General features: G+C 42.4%; 1 protein-coding gene across 4 annotated transcripts in view; it reads right to left on the bottom strand.

The window, feature by feature from the left end:
- Window positions 1–15,829, bottom strand: part of LOC112252542 — a 159,620-nt gene extending 143,791 nt beyond the window's left edge. For 3 of the 4 annotated variants that reach the window (XR_006083608.1, XR_002953856.2, XR_002953858.2), the window contains exon 1: window positions 15,728–15,829. The gene's annotated coding sequence lies outside the window, so the exon portion shown is untranslated. The remainder of the gene's footprint in view (window positions 1–15,727) is intronic. The other variant, XM_024423844.2, reaches the window with a different exon arrangement.
- Window positions 15,830–17,296: the final 1,467 nt, after the last annotated feature.

Genomic DNA, 17,296 nt, shown 5'->3' with positions numbered 1-17,296 from the left:
CCTCTCCTCTCCTCTCCTCTCCTCTCCTCTCCTCTCCTCTCCTCTCCTCTCCTCTCCTCTCCTCTCCTCTCCTCTCCTCTCCTCTCCTCTCCCTCTCCTCTCCTCCTCTCTCTCCTCTCGCTCTATTCTTCCAAGTTTTCATCCCTCTCTAAGCGTGGCGGTCAGTGCCGTTTGGATGACTGTCTTTCAAATTCCATTCACTCAGTTGTATGTAAAATCGATAGGTTTAGGCTACTATACACATCATGAGGTTGCTACAACCTAGCCTATGAATGAAAGTTTACAATGTAGGTGCACACAGGTCGAGAGGAAATTTTGAGGTGAAAGACAGTGATACATGGAATAGTGCCTTGCACACTTGTGCCTGCATCTAGCTGATCTACAGTAGGGTGTAATCATTAGTCCAACAGTTGCAAACGAGAGTTTCTATTGGCCAAATTCAGGTATGTTTATCCCAGTTTCGTACCGGTTGCTTCCGTTTAAGAAACGTTTGTCAACAGAATCAGAGGAATGAACACACCTCAATAAGCCTGACTAACCGTTGTCTGTATATAGCCTTGCTACTGTTATTATCAAATGTCTTTATACTGTTGTTTTATTTCTTTACTGATGGACATAGAGGACACCCTAAACTGGGTTTATGGTTTTTGATCTTGAGGTTACTGGAGTGTCCCCATGTTCCAGCCTCAACTGCTCCCTAGCAGCAAAATTCACGCACGCACACACACACACACACACACACACACACACACACACACACACACACACCTTTTATTCGCACTATTGGTTAGAGCCTGTAAGTAAGCATTTCACTGTAAGGTCTACACCTGTTGTATTCGGCGCACGTGACAAATAAACTTTGATTTGATTTGATTTGACCTCTGGTGGCACGTAAACACAGTTCACATCATAGCAGCCACGCTGTATTATTTCTTGCATCTATGCACTCTCCTCCACTCACCTTTTTCCTTCGCTTGTGGACTTCAATGCACAACGCATAAGTTCTATGTGACCAGACTAAAAAATGTTTCCAAGCCAACCATATAATAACCATTAAACACAGCCAAACTCAAAGCTATTAAACTATTGTCTTTCTCTCTCTTTGACTCAACTACTCACCACATTTGATGCACTGCAATGCTAGCTAGCTGTAGCTTATGTGTTCAGTACTAGATCCATTGATTGGGTGGACAACATGTAAGTTCATACTGCAAGAGCTCTGATAGGTTGGAGGAAGTCCTCCAGGAGTTGTCACAATTACTGTGTAATCTATGGAAGTGGGTGAGAACCATGAGCCTCCTAGGTTATGTATTGAAGTACCCAGAGGATGGAAACTAGCACTCCTCCAAATACAACATGGTGCTACCCTACAGAGTGCTGCTGAGGCTACTGTATAACCTACATTGCAAAACAGTGTGTTTCAATCAATTATTTGGTGACGTGAATATATTTAGCATAGTTTTATTTAAAGGATAACTTCTTAAATGTTTCACTATTTGTATTTTTATTACATTTACTGAGGAGGATGGTCCTCCCCTTCCTCCTCCGAGGAGAGTCAACTGCTTTCTAAAATCTAATACCTAAAGATAACATGTCAGTCCTACTAGTATCAACAGCGCAAGACACTGCCTATTCCTCATTTAGTACTCATCACTGGTCTCATCCTCACCACACCCTACCACCCCAACCATCCAACTCAACACCATTCACACAACCCACTCAACACCATTTACCCTCCACACTCAACACCATTTACCCTCCACACTCAACACCATTTACCCTCCACACTCAAGAAACACTCAACACCTTCAATGTAGCCCTTTCTTCCTCGTCCAATATGCTTATCAACACACACACACACACACACACACACACACACACACACACACACACACACACACACACACACACACACACACACACACACACACACACACACACACACACTGTTTGCCCAGAATGGGGCCACCCTATCACAAACTCAACACACTAAAGAGCCTCCAATGGCATACTTGCATCACTTCCACACTTCCTCAGTCCAGTCCCCATATTTACATCCACCTGTTTTCCCTACTGTAGAATAGCATGTCAAACCTGCTTAGTATGCCTATATCGCTTAGCGTGCCTTTATAGCCTAGCACTTAGCTAGCCTATCCCGTCTCCACCACTGACACTAACTGTGTTTGACATACGCTTAATCAGACAAATTACTACTAAGACCTGACATACGGAGAGTTGCATAACTCTTTTTTTTCATTAATATTTTTTATTAAAGACCTAATCCAGTCAAAAACGTGATTTCCTGTTGATTTTATGATATTTCCATACTATGAGGTAGAAATAACACTTTGAAATTGTGAAAATTATGATAATGCCATTTTTGTGTAGCTGTTTGAAAAGAAAAATACTGGAACTTCAGCCTGTTCAGGTGGGACAGAACTTTTGACCCACAGTAATGACTGTTCATCTGGGTAAGGGGGTGGGCTCTAGACCATCCTATCAGCCAATCAGGGCTGTGAATGTAAATATCTTCAAATTTGTTTCCTAATGCCCACACAATCGGAATAAACATTTTAAGGGCTAAATGAGGCTCATGAAAATAAATAATTTTACTTAAATAAATACACAGTGATTTACTAGACAACTAATGATGATTAAAAGTTTTTTTTTTGAAAGGCTGCATGAGGGCTTTTAGGATTTACCAAGAAAAATAATGAAAGTGACAAATACAATAACAATGTTCAAGCAAGGCACAAATTGGGATATCAAGAATTGTTAAATGGACAATAACAAACTAATGAAAGAGCAGTAGAACTCTTGACTCGCATCTCGGCTGCTCTCTTGTCTGTGCTCTCATTTCCCTGGTAGTGAGGCCAAGAAGAGAACACCCAGCCCCAGGCCAATACTCTACTGTACACTGCCTGCCGATTCTGATTTAGCACTTCTCCCTTCCTATCAGTCTTGTTGTGGAACCACAGCTAGGTTCAGAAGGCCTGCCTCACACATATGCAGTAAGCACACACACACACACACACACACACACACACACACACACACACACACACACACACACACACACACACACACACACACACACACACACACACACACACACACACACACACACACACACACACACACACACACACACACGGTATGGACACATTAAGTTTGCCAATCAAACCTGCCACCATCTGACGCCATATAATTATATACAACATAACCATAAAACACTTACAGATGCAGGAACACACACAAACACAAACATAAATGGATACTTATAGCGTATTAGCAGTGTGTATACCAGTGTGCCTACACACACCCTCATACAGTCTTATGTGTGTGTGTGTGCATGTGTGTATGCGTGTGTCCTTGTGTGTGTGCGTGTCTGTGAGTGGCCTGGGTTGACTCTGGTACTTTCCTTAACCCTCCCTACAGCTAAGGTGTATGATCTCAGTGTGTCGGCGTCTGCATCAGGTGAAGTGGATGATGCAATCTGGAGCCTGGTCTGAAGCACCAGAGCGTTAGTGATTGCTAGTTAATTTGCTCCCTCCATTCTCTCCCCCACTGTTTCCCCCTGTTTCACATAGTGCCCAGGTAGGGCTCGTATATTTTAACGACCGTCATAATAAACATACAATTGATATAAGAGGTGGGTTGGCTGCTGCTCCAGGCAAAGAATTCATGTGTGCCGTCTCAAAGGCAGCTAAAAGACTGAGGCCTCATCACCAGGACCCTGCTCCCACTCACACTCCACCCACTCTCACCTCAAGGGAAGGTGCTTGACTAAGATCAGGGGTCACATTTTGATAACTTGTTACGCACACGCACACACACACACACACACACACACACACACACACACACACACACACACACACACACACACACACACACACACACACACACACACACTGACACACACACACACACACGGAGTAGCTAGTCAAACTCTGATATTAGAGGGACATTTTTCTCTGGTGAATCATTTTTTAAAGTTGAATAGTCTATCTGAGTTAGACCTTTAAATCCATCAACAGTTCGATCAGATGCCAGGTATATCATGAAGGAACAAAAAGTAACATTACACAGCTTTAGAAACATTAACAAACATGAATTCCATACCAACGTACATTACCATACCAACGACATCAAAGAATTCTGAACACAGACCGTGGGGAAAATGTCGGGAAGATGTCAGTCATATTTTTCTTCTTCTATAATCATATCGTTTCTGCATACTTATTCATACACAGCAACCATTACAACCAAAATATTTAAATCAGACCAAAATATTTAAATAGACACAAATTGGATTGGCATCTGAAATTGCTTGCAACACAAAACAATTCGGCAATCCAAATATTCTTACTGCCTCCCATGTGGTTAAAGCAGTCAAAATATTCAGCTCACACCAAATAGGCCTCCACCAGATTATTCACTTTAGATGATGAAAGACTCGGGGAGGAAGCGCTTAATGGGTAGGAAATGCTGAGTCTCGGGTCTGTGTGTGTGTGTGTTAGTGTGTGTTTTAGTGTGCGTGCGTGTGTGTGTGTGTATGTGTGTGTGTGTGTATGTGTGTGCATGCGTGCATGTGAGAGAGAGACTCTAGACTCTGTGGTGCTCCTCTGTAAGAGTTTGGCAGCGCCCCAGCCAAGGTTTGTGGGCTCGGCTCCCATATGTTTCTGATTTTGTGCAATTTAACTAGATTGGCACTTTATTCGCTCCACTGGAGAGTCCCGACTCTGATGTCTGTCAGCTGAGGAAAACAGGAACAAACAACCAGCGACTGCACTGCCTTCCCACGCAACAACCTCTACCTTATCACACTATAGCATCTCCTCTCTCGGCTAGCGTTAGCGCTAGGAGCTACACAGCCCGATGGGACCACTCAGCTAAATATCCTACAGCTGTTTACCCTACTGCTCTAAAAAGACAGTCACAGTGGCCTGATGACGATGACTCAGCTCAGCTCTTAGTGAGGGCTTATGTCATTTTGTCATTGATAAAGGGACATGCTTTTCATGACATAGGTGTTATGATAGCAGAGTAAACATTAGTCTAATGACTGGCTGACATTGTACTAGACGGGTAGATGCAGTTATCCAGGACTTATTACTTCTAAGCTTACTTTTGTAATGAAAACATTGTTCGTTTTCATACAGTTTTCTTGCTTTCCCAACATGTGAGTATCATTTTGACTATATAAATGTATGATTGTCAAAAAATGATTTCCTTACTTCTGTGGTTACCCTGGATTAAAGGCCTATATCATGTGAAGGTAGCCCATTGTTCAGTTTCGGCACTGACCTATAACCCTAATTCCCCTTGTTTTGGCAGCACAGACAAATAAATCCCAGCAATTGTTTTGTAAAGGAATGTCAATAATTGCAATGTCTTTCATCAGAGATGTCTCTCAGTATGCATACTACCGTGCATTCTCCGAGCATGCATTCTCCGAGAACACTCTCTTAAGTACATTCTTGTGAGGACCAGAGTGTGAAGAACAAATAAAAAATGACATTTGCGAAGCACTCGCACACCTACAGTATTACTTTATGCTGCACCTCCCATTCCCTGAACATTCTTCCAGCCAGGACAATGGCAACAATAGAGATGAAACAAGACATACACAAAGCGAACATTGACTTCATAACTATCAGCTAGCTATATCTGAATCGTAATAATCAAGCTAACCAGATAGTTTAACAGGCAAAAATGACCTAAAACTGATATTTTTTAAGTAGATGTAAATTAGTCTGTAGCTAGCTGCCAATTCGTTGTGGCTGTCTAGCTAGCTAGCTAACAGCAGTAGCTAGCCAGTTAACATTAGCCCGACTGACTTACTATGGGCTTGCAATCTACAGTGGGTATTGTAGGCAGGTAAACATGCTAAAATTAACACAGTATGTATTTATTAATGTAACATGATAAAATATTGTATTTGTGCAACATGTGAGATGTAAATGGGCAATATTTCATTCCGAAGATTATTTTCTCTCGCTTCAGCTCAAATAATGGCTGCTATTGATTTCAAGAGATTTTGCATCGTTTTTACATGGTTGCGTCATATTTCTGGCCATAATTTCCGTTGAAGCTTGCATCGATACATGCTTAACACGGAAGGTTCATACGTCGTTTGTACAAGACAAAGTCATAAGCAATTGGATTGTCTCTAATAAATCAGAATATCAAAGCCAATGACATATTTTCAAACCGACGCTTAACCCACGTGTATTCTGGCTCTGGCCCAACCCATCGGTTTCTGGACCAATCAGATGGCACCAAATGTGTTTGCATTCAGTGAAGGGTCGGGGAGGTATTCAGATACAGACACATTGCGGCAGGTAGCCTAGTGGTTAAGACCCTCCGGACAAATTCCTCAGCTGACTAGGTGAAAAATCTGTTGATGTGCCCTTGAGCAAGGCACTTAACCCCAATTGCTCCTGTAAGTCGCTCTGGATAAGAGTGTCTGCTAAATTACTAAAATGTAAAAAATGTAAGAAACTAACTTCCGTGGGTGTGGCATAACCTTTTTCTGAAGCAAGAAGTCTGGGTAGCCAGGCAAACTGTTTAGGCTTATTTAGTACTAGCAAACTCATCAATAGCTAATATTTCAATTGAACCCAAAATTCAACTTAAAATCGACAATTCAATAGGCTTAGCATTTTAAGCTCTGGTTGATTTCAAATGATTTATCAACGGAAGCAAATCTCAACATTTGAAGGAGATGTATCTTCTGCGTCAACAGTTCCGTCACTAATAATTGATATGTTGTAATGACATTTCCATCCCAAGCAAAAATCTAAGTTAAAGAATAGGACTAAATCAAATCAAACTTTATTTATTTAAGTGCATTTAAAGTCGTCTGATTTGATTTAGTCCTATTATTTTACTTTTGGGGCGTTTGAGACAAAACATGTATTCCCTTAATTATGTGGTTACCCTGGAACCACCTGAATTATAGACCAAATGTTTAATTTCCACCAAAATAGACATACCCAAATGTAATGATTTTTCATGAGATGTCCATAAACAATAAATGGTAATATTCAATAGTTTTTAAAAAGTCTGGAACTCACCATTCTGGTAAAAATAATTAAAGATTTCTGAGGTGTACTCAGTTTTAAGGACAAGCTCAAGTACATAGTAAAAACCTTGTGAAAATCTGAAAATGTATATATTATTTTTTTCTTATTCAACAAACGTGGGGCAATAGGGCTTGAAATTACTAAAATGCTTTCTAAATATAGTAACACATTAAATTATAAATGACTTACTATAAGATTTCATCTTTCTTATAACTGTAAAAAAACATGATAATACTTTGTGACAGTACAATATTGGCACCATATCATATAACTGACAATAGAAACTTTTCTCCTAAACGTCCACTGAGCGGCACAGAGATACCATTCAAATATGTGTAGACTTGTTTCAACTACAGCTTTAAGCACAAAGTGACCAAGAGAAATGACTTATTATTTTTCATGTTGAGAGCTCGAAATATTCAGTGCCTTGCAAAAGTATTCACCACCCTTGCCATTTTTTTCAATTTTGTTGCATTACAACCTGTAATTTAAATGGATTTTTATTTGGATTTTATGTAATGGACATACACAAAATGTTCCAAATTGGTGAAGTGAAATGAAAAAATTACTTGTTTCATGAAATTATAAAAAATAAAATGGAAACGTGATGCGTACATATGTATTCACCCCCTTTGCTATGAAGCCCCTAAATAAGATCTGGTGCAACCAATTACCTTCAGAAGTCACATAATGAGTCAAATAAAGTCCACCTGTGTGCAATCTAAGTGTCACATGATCTGTCACATGATCCCACATCCCACGGAGCACCATTAAATCCATTATTAAAAAATGTAGGCACCACAACAAACCTGCTAAGAGAGGGCTGCCCACAAAAACTCAAAGACCAGGCATGGATTGCATTAATCAGAGAGGCAACAAAGAGACCAAAGATAACCCTGAAGGAGCTGCAAAGCTCCACAGCGGAGATTGGAGTATCTGTCCATAGGACCACTTTAAGCCATACACTCCACAGAGCTGAGCTTTACGGAAGAGTGGCCAGAAAAAATCCATTGCTTAAAGAAAAAAATAAGCAAACACATTTGGTGTTTGCCAAAAGGCATATGGGAGACTACCCAAACATATGGAAGAAGGTACTCTGGTCAGATGAGACTAAAATTGATTTTTTTGGCCATTTAGGAAAACGCTATGTCTGGAACAAACCAACCCCTCCCATCACTCCGAGAACACCATCCCCACAGTAAAGCTTGGTGCTTTGGGGATGTCTTTCATCAGCAGGGACTGGGAAACTGGTCAGAATTGAAGGAATGATGGATGGTGCTAAATACAGGGAAATTCTTGAGGGAAACCTGTTTCAGTCTTCCAGAGATTTGAGACAGGGACGGAGGTTCACCTTCCAGCAGGACAATGACCCTAAGCACACTGTTAAAGCAATACTCGAGTGGTTTAAGGGGAAACATTTAAATGTCTTGGAATGGCCTAGTCAAAGCCCAGACCTCAATCAAGTTGAGAATCTGTGGTGTGACTTAAAGTTTGCTGTACACCAGCGGAACCCATCCAACTTGATGGAGCTGAAGCAGTATTGCCTTGAAGAATGGGCAAAAATCCCAGTGGCTAGATGTGCCAAGCTTATGGAGACATATCCTAAGATACTTGCAGCTGTAATTTCTGCAAAATGTGGTTCTACAAAGTGTTGACTTTGGGGGGGATGAATAGTTATGCATGTTAAGTTTTCCGTTTTTTGGTCTTATTTCTTGTTTGTTTCACAATAAAACATATTTTGCATTTTCAATGTGGTAGGCATGTTGTGTAAATCAAATGATACAAACACCTAAAAAAATCAACTTTAATTCCAGGTTGTAAGGCAATAAAATAGGAGGGGTGTGCCAAGGGTGGTGAATACTTTCGCAAGCCACTGTATATCACAATGAGATGATATGCTTGACTGTCCTCTTTCATATTCCATCTCCAGGCTGGGCTCCGTTGCTCAGATGGAGAGCAAATTGATTCTTTGTCCAGACAGGCCAGAAAATTGATACGTCATTCCCAATGAAAATGTGGGGTCTGAAACTTGACACTTCAAGTCAACTCTACTGATAGAGTGGCAGCGGAGAGCATTGTGGGACTATAAATCACTGGACTAACATTCACCGAACATTTTGTACATCAAAATGTCAGTTATCGCCGGTCCAGAACTGCTCACAGTCCCCCCTATAGGGGACTTAACATCTAAGAGAAAGGCCCAAGTCATATGAAGGTTGCCAATTGATTAGTTTCTGCCACGGGGCTGACCGATATCCATTTGTACTTATTGGAACGAAGTGAGAACCGACTGTGAAAATTGCCTTAAATTCACATTGTTTTGGCAGCTCAGACCAATCTCTGCAGTCATTTTGTAGAGGAACGTCCACAATTACAATGTCTTCCATAGGTGACGTTGACAATATATCCTAACAAATGTGAAGTGTGTGTGTGTGTGTGTGTGTGCGTAGGGTTGGGGACTAATGGATTACATGTTATCAGTTACATGTCACTGATAACAAAAAAACTGCTACTGCAATCCGTAACCGGCAAAAATATTGTAATCAGATTACAGAAACGTTTGAAAAACTACATGGTTACTTTTAAGTTCAGAAAGGATGTTTGCGAAAAAAGTTATGATACCTTTTTGTTTTCTCAATGACATTCAAATCAACATTGAAAAAACCACTATGATGACACACCAAATGCGTTTGATGGATGACTGGAAAACAGCAGGAATGGGCTTTTGTACGCTTCAGTCCAAGCTTTGACTTCCAATGGTGTTATTTCTGTCGGCATCCAAAGATGATATATCCTGTTTGAATAAATGCTTGGAGGTAAGGATGACAGCAGTGGTGTAGCCTACGGGCGATATAGATATCATTTATTATTGATATATACAGCGCAATGACGTGAATCACACTGCTGTCCTCTCATTTAGCTATTTGCGCAACACAGATTGTGGTTGTTGTGGATGGCTGTTCACACACTCATATGTGTAATTTAACACAATAATGGTTGAATTTGAGAAGGTGAAGCTGCCTGTCAATCATTGGTTTTGCGATCAGTGGCCAGCCAGTGAAAAATGTTCTATTGCAACAGCTGCATTCTACAATGCACATCCCAGTCTATGGAATAAAAGTTTGAGAGAGTTCCTCCCTTCTAAACACAGTATTGTGTTCCACATACAGTCAAAAACGAGTTTAATTTAAGAACACCACAAATGGGGCTTTTATTGCTCAAACTAATTCATGCTGATTAATAAAGGGCGATCGTACTCATGCTCAAACTCACACACTTTTGATAGGCTTAAACATCTGAAAATTATCAGGATATCAAAGTGTCAACAGCAAAAACTTAAACAATAGGCCTATAGTAAATGCAACATTTGACATTCATTTTTCACAATCAAATAGAAGTTTTTGGTTGTGCGTGCCATTCCATGAGAGTAGCATCAGCTCATTCAGTCCTCCATGACAACAAAATCATAAGCAACAGATTAGGCGAGTCCCCAATTACATTCAGCTTCGGGACGATTTGATAGACTTGATAGAAGCTGTTTTTCAGTCTCTCAGTCCTAGTTTTGATGCACCTGTATTGACGTCGCCTTCTTGGAAGGTAGCGGGGTGAACAGGCCGTGGCTTGGGTGGTTAATGTCCTTGACGGTCTTTTTACAGCTCTATGTGTCATGGAGGGCAGGCAGTTTGCCCCTGGTGATGCAGTGGGCAGACCGTACCACCCTCTGGAGAGCCCTGCGGTTGAGGGCGGTGTAATTGCCGTACCAGGCGGTGATGAAGCCCGACAGTATGCTCTCAATTGTGCATCTGTAAAAGTTTGTGAGGGTCTTAGGGGCCAAGACAAATTTATTCAGCCTCCTGAAGTTGAAGAGGCACTGTTGTGCTTTCTTCACCACACTGTCTGTGTGGGTGGACCATTTCAGATTGTCAGTGATGTGTACGCAGAGGAACTTGAAGCTTTCCTCCTTTTCCATTGCGGGCCCGTTGATGTGGATGGGGGTGTGCTCCCTTTGCTGTTTTCTGAAGTCCACGTTCAGCTCCTTTATTAAGGGAGAGGTTATTTTTGCTGGCACCGCTCCTCCAGGGCCCTTACCTACTTCCTGTAGGCTGTCTCGTCATTGTTGGTAATCAGGCCTACTACTGTTATGTTGTCTGCAAAATTGATGATGGTGATGGAGGTGTGCGTGGCCACGCAGTGATGGGTAAACGGGGACTCCAGGATGGGGCTGGGCACACACCCTTTTGGGGACCCTGTGTTGAGGAGGTGGAGGTGTTGTTTCCTACCTTCACCATCTGGGGGCGGCCTGTCAGGAAGTCCAGGACTCAGTTGCAAGGGGTAGGGTTAAGGATGAGCTTGCATGGTACTATGGTGTTGAAGGCTGAGCTATAGTCAATGTACAGCATTCTGACGTAGATATTCCTCTTATCTGGATGGGATAGGGCAGTGTGCAGTGTGATGGCGATTGCATCGTCTGTGGATCTATTGGGGCGGTAAGCAAATTGAACTGGGTCTAGGGTGTCATGTAAGGTAGAGGTGATATGATCCTTAACGATTCTCTCAAAGCACTTCATGATGACAGAAGTGAGTGCTACGGGGTGATAGTCATTTAGTTCAGTTACGAGCTTTCAGTTTTATGCAAATTCTGCCATCTATCCACGGATTTTGATTTGGGTAGGTTTTAATAGTCACCGTAAGAACAACATCCCCTATACTCTCGAGTGGCGCAGCGGTCTAAGGCACTTCATCTATGTTTTTGAGGCGTCACTGCAGACACCCTGGTTTGATTCCAGGCTGTATCACAACGGGCTGTGATTGGGAGTCCCATAAGGCAGCACAAAACTGGCCCAGTGTTGTCCGGATTTGGCCGGTGTAGGCCGTCATTGTAAATAAGAATTTGTTCTTAACTGACTTGCCTTGCTAACTAAAGGTTAAATTGTACAAATAAAAAAAACACATCCTGATGAATTCAGTCACCGTGTCCGTGACTGAATTCAATGTTATTCTCATAGGCTACCCGGAACATATCCCAGTCCGTGTGATCAAAACAATCTTGAATCGTGGATTCTGATTGGTCAGACCAGCGTTGAATAGACCTTAGCATGGGTACTTCCTGTTTGAGTTTCTGCCTATAGGAAGGGAGGAGCAAAATGTTGTCGTGATCTGATGTAGTCGTGAGTACTACAGTCAATGTGTTGATAGCATTTTGGTTGCTTTTATCTCAAATTTGCTTTGTTTATATCCCCATCTACAATAAATGCGGCCTCAGGATATGTGGTTTCCAGTTTGCTTAAAGTCCTGTGTAGTTCTTTGAGGGCCGTCATGGTATTGGCTTGAGGGGGAATATACATGGCTGTGACTATAAACGAACAGAATTCTCTTTAGAGGTAATACAGTTGGCATTTGATTGTGAGGTATTCTAGGTCGGGTGAACAAAAGGACTTGAGTTTCTGTATGTTATCACAATCACACCATGAGTAGTTAATCATGAAACATACATCCCGCCATTCTTCTTCCTGGAGTGTTCTTTATTCCTGTCTGTGCAATGAACTGAAAACCCATCTGGATGGATGTTGAATCCTGACTTGTATCACGGGCGACCTGGTTGTTATGGCCAGGTATGTAAACTCTAACATTGATTTATCCTGCAAAAAATGTCGCTCAATTGGTAATATTATTTTTTGTCTCCTTCTAATGCCTTTTTAAGGGCAAAGTAATCTAAAAAATTACAAAGTAACCAGATTCTGTTAATGAGTTTGGGTAATCCAAATTGTTACGTTACAGATGACAATTTTGGACAGGTAACTAATAACTGTAACATATTACATTTAAAAAAGTAATCTATCCAACCCTGTGTGCGTGTGCATGTGCATGGCTGTGGGCAATGCGGAAGGGTGTGTATATGGTTGTGTTTCAATGTGCGCCTGGAGGTAATTCTAATTTATATATAGATTTTGGTGCTTGTGTGCACATGCACATACGATACAAGCAGTACAATCTTACATGTGAGAGCTTGTCTGTGTTAGCTTTCCCCACCTGTGAAAGCCCTTGTATTCCCGAGAATATGTGATTCTGGGTACACAGACTGAGGCCAAAGCCGAGAAAGAGAGACAGAGAGACCATGAGAGACAGCTAGAGATATAGACAGAGAGCAGGTGACAGTCAGAGAGAGGGAGCAGAGAGAACTGGGTCAGGGAAGAGGGCTCTATAATAGGCTGATGAGAACCACATAACACTGATACAGGCCCAGTGAGCACAGTATTCATGGTGAGGAGGAGGAGGGGAGGGAGGGAGGTAAAATATCTGCTTGCATTGATATGAGCTCACACAACACTAATCTCCGGTGCCAGTGCCACACAGCAGATACACAGGGTTCCCATGCCGCTGGCACAAAGTTGTCACGCAGCAACCATAAACAGCAGACTGGGCATCTATAATCTCTTCTGTCTTTTCTCTGTTTGGTTTTTACCATGGGGAATGCCATCGGGTGATTTTCCAACACTTATACAAACGTGTTGATGCCCCGGCACGGCTTGGCAGGGTGGCATGACCCAGCATGTTGCACAGATACACGCTCCTGGTGGTGGGAGGGGTGAGACGAAGAGGGGTGAGAAGGGCTGCAGGGGGAAGAGGAGGAAGTGAGCGAGGGACACAGCCAGGGCTGTGAGCAGTAAATACCTAACATTCCATTACCTGGCCTAACCTTGCAAGAGTGACCTCGCTGCCTGCCAGGGCTACCTGAGCCATGCCCCTTGGCCGTGCACATCAGCGCTGGGGGTGAAACTTAAGAGGAACAGAGCGAGAGAGAGACTGCTCATTCATAAGTCAGGGAGGGAGAGGGCGGGAGGGAGGAATCACTCTGGTATAGAGAAACAAGGAGGGCTGGGGGCGCGACTAAAACATCAAGCCTGCAGAGCTCCAAAACATTGTTCTTATTTTCAGTGGACAAACTATGAAGGGATATCAAATCAAATCCAATTTTATTTGTCATATGCTAAAAACAACAGGTGTAGACACCCTGTGAAATGCTTACTTACAAGCCCTTAACCAACAATACAGATCAAATAAAATAAGAGTTAAGAAAAAGATTTACTAAATTAAGTCAAGTAAAAAAAGTAACACAAAAAATAACAATAACGAGGCTATATGCAGGGGGTACCGGTACTGAGTCAATGTATGGGGGTACAGGTTAGTCGAGGTAATTGAGGTAATATGTACATGTCGGTAAGGGTAAAGTGACTATACATAGATAATAAACAGCGAGTAGCAGCAGCGTAAAAAATATTATATATGAATAAAAAAGGAGATCATGCCGAAATGCCATATTGTACCTATCCAAAGCTATCAGGGAAAAATCACTAACTAAAAGCGATGTGATTGAGGGTACACTCAATGACACGGAAAGGGCACTTCTGCTGCAACTGTTACAGTACGTAAAACCGCTACATAGCATGTAAAGAAGAGTCAGCCTCTTGTCTTTCCTTTGATCTTACACACTAGGGTATACAGTTCACACACAAACATGTATTCACATGCGTTAGCAGTCCCACACACATAGACATACACCCACGCACATACACACTCATGCAAACATACACCCATGCACATACACACTAATGCAAGCACACACACACTAACGTGCACACACTCGCACACACTCGCACACACTCGCACACACACACACACACACACCATGCTAAATTGCTGCCTTTGACAAACTGCACCTCATACATGCACTCACACACTCACACAGCACTGCTCCAACTCCTCCAACCTCCTCAGAGCAAACTCTAGGCTCCAACTCAGACTCAATGTTAGCTTTAAAGTGTCACACACACTGCTGACCCATAGACTCACCCTCAACTTTGTCTGACAGTAGCATACTACTCACTCTATCTCTTACACTATAATTATAGCTCTAACCTCAAAAACTCTCTCTCCGCTTCACTTGCTGGGCTCAATATAACATGTGTTATGTTCTTCATGGAAAACTTGAATGACAGAAACTCAGGAGTCTACAGATGGGATCTTAATTTGATCACGTCCTTGCAGCAAACAATTTTCCTGCACCACAGGAAATGCAAGTTAGCATCTTATTAACTACAAAGATTCATCCATGCATTTTACCATGTACATTCAACACGCCACGACAAGGACCATTGGAGATTGAGTTACTGTACATGACGGTCACTCATTGACTTTTCAAACTCTGCACAGATAACTCTCTTTACCTCTCTTCATCTCAATCTCTTTTTTCCCTTTTTCCACCTATTTTGATTGATGAGTGTTCTAATCCGCTGTCTGTATCCGTTTATTTTTTCAATCAATAACTGTCTGGATCTATTTAACTCACTGTAAAGTGATACTATGGTGTTACTAAAGTGATACTAACACACAGTCACACACACATGCATAGTAACACACATGCTTTATGGCTAAAATGTGCGTGACAGGATAATTTATAGACACACCAAAATGTGATACACACACCAAACAGTGGGAAGTCAAACCTGTCACACACTCTTAATAAAACACAATTCAATTCATTAGAAGTAGTATCAAGACATGAATGCCAGCATTCATTCAGGCACATTCAGAGAAATCACATACGCACATGCATGCCTTATATGCTCCTCACCCACCTTGCGAGCTGCACACCAACTCCTTCAATTTCCAATGCTTGTGGTGTGTGTAAGTCTCTCGCTTCCCTGGTTCGTTCCTCTCTCCCTCTCTTGCTCACTCTCACTCTCTCTCTCTCTCTCTCCCCCTTCTCATTCTATTCTCATCGCGTGGCTCTCGTGACGCTCCACGGCTGGGAGAGAGGGAAGAAAGGAGGGAATAACGGGGGGAGAGGAGGGAGCTAGGAAAAGAGTGACGAGCGATTCCTGCCCAGACTGATGAGTGAGGCTCAGGAAAATACCCTGGGGAGAAAAAAGATTTGGAGTCTCTCACTCTGCAAAAGCTGTCTTTTTCTCTCCTCACTGCACTCCTCTCTCTGTTCCTTTTTTTTTCTTAATCTGTACTTGTCCTTCTTGGTTCCCTCTCTCCACAGATCCTTGAAAGTCTCCTCTGAACCTCTTTTACTCTCTTAAACTCCTGCCACTCATCCCGTTCTACATGTATCCCCCTCTCCCCTTCTTTCTTTCCTCTCCTCGCTCTCTCTCGTGCTCTCGCTCTGGTGTGCAGCTGGCTCGATGAGGGACACACACCTGCCCACCTGCCCACCTGCCCTGGTCTTATTAAAGTGGGGGATGATTTTCACCGAAAGGAGGTAAAGAAGAAATAATGATCTTATTCTCTTCATGTCTTCCTCTCATTTCTCCCTCCTCTTCTCCAGGAATTGTGATGTCATGGGTGCAAAGGTATAGTTCCCAGAACTGTCTGAACAGCAGCGAGTCATTAAAAGGCCTACAATTTTCTGGGAAATGAACATGGAATTCTGCAGATGCCGTGGCCACTGCATGTGCCATTGCATAATCCGGTCTCTCCTGCAGTTGCCTACACACACACACACACACACACACACGCACACGCACACGCACACACACACACACACACACACACACACACACACACACACACACACACACACACACACACACACACACGCACGCACGCACACACACACACACACACACACACACACACACACACACACACAGGAATGCACACAGACACACACTCACACACAAAAGTGCACACGCACAAACACACACTCTCTTTAAGGTTTCATGGCCTTGACACTCTCTTTCCAGAATGTGAGGAATGCAGCCTGCTGATTGGCTGGTGACTATGTCCATTAAGCCTCAAGCCCACTGGAGTCTCCTCAAGGGTCATGACCAATGTTCCCTCTAATTCTTTCCAGCACTGAGCAAATTTCAGGCCGGCAGAGCGCAAACTTGAACGTTGTGAAAATTCTGTGCAACTTCCAGGACATGTTTATTGTGAACACTGAGGCTATATTGATCATACTGCTATTTGGCTATTTGATCATAATGTAGGTCTGCCAGAGTGGTCTACCTTCAAAAACAATGGAGAAAATGCATCCCATAACAATTTAACATGGAAAAAGCTGTTCTATCATTCAGCCTACAATAGCAGCCAATGTGTGGTGTTCAATGTAGAGAAAAAAAACATGCAGGGCTTGACATTAACCTGTCCACTTGTCCTTCAGACAAAGAGGTGACCAGAAAATATTGTTGTGTTGTTTG

The sequence above is a fragment of the Oncorhynchus tshawytscha genome, linkage group LG06 (assembly GCF_018296145.1).
Source record: "Oncorhynchus tshawytscha isolate Ot180627B linkage group LG06, Otsh_v2.0, whole genome shotgun sequence".
Taxonomy (NCBI): Eukaryota; Metazoa; Chordata; class Actinopteri; order Salmoniformes; family Salmonidae; genus Oncorhynchus; species Oncorhynchus tshawytscha.
This window is presented reverse-complemented; position numbering and strand designations above follow the sequence as displayed.